General features: G+C 31.0%; 1 long non-coding RNA gene across 2 annotated transcripts; it reads left to right on the forward strand.

Annotated features, from left to right (window-relative positions):
* Positions 1-859: 859 nt before the first annotated feature.
* Positions 860-4,620, forward strand: LOC139866663 (uncharacterized). Of its 2 annotated transcripts, none has more exons than XR_011765529.1 (7): positions 860-1,157; positions 1,573-1,938; positions 2,587-2,833; positions 3,333-3,397; positions 3,611-4,043; positions 4,201-4,286; positions 4,371-4,620. It is a non-coding gene; the product is annotated as an uncharacterized lncRNA (long non-coding RNA). The 2 variants fall into 2 exon arrangements; XR_011765530.1 differs by having other exon boundaries at positions 2,623-2,833.
* The last annotated feature ends 432 nt before the right edge of the window (positions 4,621-5,052 follow it).

Genomic DNA, 5,052 nt, shown 5'->3' on the forward strand with positions numbered 1-5,052 from the left:
GGAACTAAGTTACTTATCTACTACACGTTTTATTTTTGACGCCTTAAAATAGAAATAATTTGACATGTTTTTAACACCTGTAAGTGTCACAAACAAAGTTTTCGACACTTAAAAACGTCTAAGGTGAAAACTCATTAACACTTAAAATGTCAAAAAAATTATTAAAACCAAAAAAAATTTGACATCATAATTTTTCACACTTAATTTTATTGACTCTTTTTCACGCTTTTGATTTTGTGACACTTAAAGGTATAAAAAACATATCAATATCAATTTAATTATATGTTACGGCATTAACAATAATGGTAGTGTCAAAAAATGACGTAGGCTCGACCATTTGGGTCGCCCTTAGTCTGGTGACTCACCAGTATGTGCAATGGAGATCACCAGCCTAAGCCACAAGCCTTCTTGATCACCCAAAGACCTCGTCTAAGGTGACTTTCTGATTGCCCTCTCTCGTGTATTATACTATCATTTCTCATGTTCCTTATTTTCTCCAACCGATGTGGGGTCCGATCAGCATTCTACTCGTGGAGGTGGAAATGTTGAATAATGAATACAAAAGAACCATATCGAAAGCTTTTAATGGCCTTTCCGAAACATTATTCCAAACACTAGATTGTTAAGCTTGATAGAAGTTAAGCATCTTTGAAGGTATTACTACATCTTGAAAAGGATACATATCTATCTATAGTTTCTATTAAAATGCTATAATGATGATGTCATTAATATGGTAATTCTTTTGTTAAGAAAAAAAATCAAAAATGAAAAAGAAAAAAATCTAAGGCCTAAGCTGATGTCATTAATATTAATTAATTAAATCTTAAAAAAATTAACAATAAAAAAACATAGATCTTTTTCCGTGTTTTCATTGTGTAGCCCTAATTTAAAACCCTCACATCGATTCTTCTCTAATATTCTCTTCATTCGATTATCGCCTGTAAATTCATCTCAGCCACCATCTCCTCCATCATCTATGGGCATCGATCATCTGAATTCATCTCCGTCACCTCTTTAAACCACTGCCTTAAATCAATTCATGTATAGCCACCTCATCATCATCAATCCTAATGTTTTTTTTTTTGTTTTTTTTTTTTTTTTATTTTTTTTTTGAAGCCATCAACAACTAATCGTCACATGAATTGTTTTGGCTTAAGGTATGGGCAATCTATCATTGTTCTACATATATCTTGATTATTATTTGCTGTAATATTTGGCTTAAGAATGGATCTTTAATATTGATTTGGGTTTTATTTGTTACGATTATAACTTGATTTGGGTGTTAGGGTTCTGTTTGTTTTTAGTTTGGGCATTTACATATATTCATAATACATTGTATATGATGTTGAGTTAAACTAACATAAGTTCATATGTGATTACACACGTCATTTGATGCATCTTATGTTATGATTATAATAATAATGGGAAACTGAGATTTTTTGCAAGATGAAACTAATTTTTGAAAGTTTAATTAGATTTAGGAGCCAAGATGAAACTGATTAAAATGACGTTAACATGAAAATTTAATGAACATTCAAATGACGCACGCCAACTCTTTGATTAAATGTGTAGGTGAAGCTAATCTTTCCGAGTTTATATCTCGAGAGAATTTAACAAGTAATAATGATAGTTGAAGGTTCGTATATTGAGTAATTAGAAGACGAGTTACCAACGATCAACCATTGTCATTCAAGAAAAGGTATGCTACTCTATGATTTCATGTTTGTTTTTAAGTTATCGGTTTAGATTTTGCTTATGATATGGTTTTTGTTGGTGTTTTGCGTCGAGGTAAATGTTGGAAAGAGTTTTCCCGATGAACCGTAGAATTGAATTAAGTAAACTTAGAGTTAGAGATAGTTATTGACACCATAGAATATATCCGCAACAATCTGCGTCAGTTGGTGTTGTTGATTTCCAAGTCGAAGGAACTTATGATTGGTAATTCCGATTCTTCTTTCATATGAGTCTTTGTTTCTTGCTTATTAACTGTTAGATGAAATGCTTGAATGAAAACTAAATTTTGTTATTATTGTGTTTGATATAACATTGTACATGAAATTTGTTAACTTCAATTGTTGAAATTTATTAGTGTAGTATTTCATCAGCATTCTTACATTAAGTACAGAACCAGAAAAGAAAAAGTAGGTGTGAACTTCAAGCACATTTATTTTGTTTGGATCTGTGATACAACTCATAGCTTGTGCAAGTTTTTTGTTTTTGGGTCACAATATATAATTTTGTAGAATTAATTAATGTTAAAAATTGACACTTTATTGTGTTGTTTTGTGTAACCATCAAGTCACTTCTTCAAAGTTGGTTACTGTAACTGATTGAGCACTTGGTTTGGTAGATTACTTATTGCCTAGGCCCAAAGACATGACTTATTGCCCAGGTTACTGCAGCTGGTTGAGCACTTTATGGATGTTGTGTATATTTACTAGACATGATTTTATCATATCTCAAAAAGTTACCACATATAGTTTATTGAGGGCGAAAGTCATATGAACAATATAAATAGAAGACTTTGTATTTGGTTATTTTACAGTTAATATAAAGTAGTAGTTTTAATTTTCATTTAAACATTAGAGTCATCACAAATCTTGATACATATGGAAACTGAAGGTTCACATTCTTCAATTGTGGATGACTACTTTTTCAACTTGACATGATCATTATGGATGAGAGGTTTGTTAGGACTTTAAAATTAATAATTAATTTATTGTGTTTACTTTGCTTTAATTATAATTATTAAACTTTTAAAGGATCTGTTAGTGCGGACTTAGAAGATGCAAGCAACTATAAAAAAGGTAGTTTTGGTGTTCGAGAACGTTTTGTAAGTAGTTTCTCTGTTTTTGTTCGGTTGACAAAATTTATGATATAATGTTTGATTATAAATGTGGCTATAAACAAAATGCTTACAAGAAGCTTTTTTGTGATTAAATCTCTTTTTAGCTACTTAAAATTATTATCATTGGGTTAGTTTGTATGTGGCAAAGGTTGAATGTTCATTACTCAACATGATAAAGTTTGCTATAAACAAAATTATTATCAATGTGTTACTACTCGATGTTATAATGGTTTTAATAATTTATCTTGTGTTAGTTGATCAATCAACCCAATCTGTTTTGAGTTTAAATCAGTTAAAAAAAATGCTTGGTTACTGCTATAATATTTCTAAAGTTTAAGTTTTGGGCTGTTAAATATGGATTGTCAAATTCATCTTTTAGTTGGCAATGTATTCATAATAACATGGTGTGGTCTGCATGGTGGAGTATTTTGTTTATGTTTTTATGTCATTGAATGGTTGGATCAAGTATTGATTTTGAATTTAGTGTCCTAAGAGAGAGGATGGTTGCTGCAACTACTTATTGTTCCATGTAAAGTTTCGGACTTTGAGGTATGTAAATACCCTTTTTATGCTATTTATTATTCAATATATGATTTTGGATGTTTCCAAGATGTCGGTCTAATGATGAAAGCTATTTAGATATGATGTTCCCGGAAGAAGTGTATATGGCCTTGGCTTTTTTTACCCTTTGTCATAATTCAGTTTGTATCATTTGCCCTTTGTTGTGTTGATCATTTAGGTTTAAAGGTATGCTATTTGAAGTGTTAGTTGTAGGTGGTGAAATGGGTAGGCCGATAATAGGTTTTGAGTGAGCTGGTCAAAATGGGTACATATGTGACACAATGGGTTTCATTATCTGATTTGGTAATGTTGAGGCATGTGGGTGCATTCAAATTAGGTATCCATCTTTTCTACCTAGACTTTTTAAACATCTCTTATTGAGTTATTAAAGATCAATTATATTCATGCTTTGAAATTTATTGTCGATCATATGCAAGTGTTGACGTGTAAGTGTTTCAGGTTATTGAAATAAATCTATGTTTTATTAGTTCTTAATATTTGTAGTTCTAACTATGTTTTAAATGGTTGTATATGGCAGTAGAATTAGAAGATACATAGATGTGCATGAAAAAAGATCACAAGAGAAATGAATGAAAGTAGAAACTATGGTAAAAAGATATGGTCAAATCTTCAGGTAAGTATCGATATATATATATTTGTCACTATCAAGTACATAGGCATATAATTAAAATATATAGATGTTTGTTTATGCTTCTTTACTCATCTTTAAACTGTTAGTTAATATAACAATGATTGACGTTGGTTGCTATTATTTATTAAAATGTTTGAAGGGTAGCATCATGTTTGCCTTTGAGGATCTTGAAACTGAGATGATGATGAAACTGAGAAGTAGCGTAGATTAAACCATTCTGCCTTGGTACTTCTTTCTAATGACTATAGTGATTTTTCAGTATATACGTTTCACATTGATACATTTCTCATTCTTGAAACTTATGTGTAGGTTGGTACAGAGGATGGAGCCGCACAAACACTAGCCTAAGTTTTTCAATTTATAAAGCTCTTAAATGAATGATACAATAGCCATCCTTTCTACTCCATCCTTAGAGGTGATCCATTATTCAAATTGGTTTTGTTGCATTGATAATACATGTGACAACTTCCAAGCATTATTCAACTTTCATATTAAGCTATGTTTCAAAGTAACATGTGTATTGCTTGCAGTAGTATTTTGGACTCAATTAGATTCAATATTCATGCAGGTTTAAACTATGTTTAAACGAACCCTGGTTCCACAGGTCATTTCACTAGTATATCCTAAAGCAAGATTTCTTAAAAGATCATATCGTGGAAATGAAAAACATTATTGAATAACACTTGCCAACATTATTGCATAAATTTATCTTATACAATGGTATTTATAGCTTTCAATTTCCAGCATGTAAGTGCTAATTTCATTGTCTTTGTTTCTCAAACATGAAGGCTCAAATTTTACTATGTAACTAACAAGGCATTAGCTTGTAACCAATTATTGTCATATATATACTAATGACACATAACCACCCAAGATAGTCAAGTGGTTGACGTCATGCACGTTCAAACCTCAATAGCAGCACATCAAAGATTGACTAGGGAAAATAGTTAAAACGGTAACGAGACAACCCGATTAGATCATGTACACCAAA

Source organism: Rutidosis leptorrhynchoides, chromosome 9 (assembly GCF_046630445.1).
Source record: "Rutidosis leptorrhynchoides isolate AG116_Rl617_1_P2 chromosome 9, CSIRO_AGI_Rlap_v1, whole genome shotgun sequence".
Classification (NCBI taxonomy): Eukaryota; Viridiplantae; Streptophyta; class Magnoliopsida; order Asterales; family Asteraceae; genus Rutidosis; species Rutidosis leptorrhynchoides.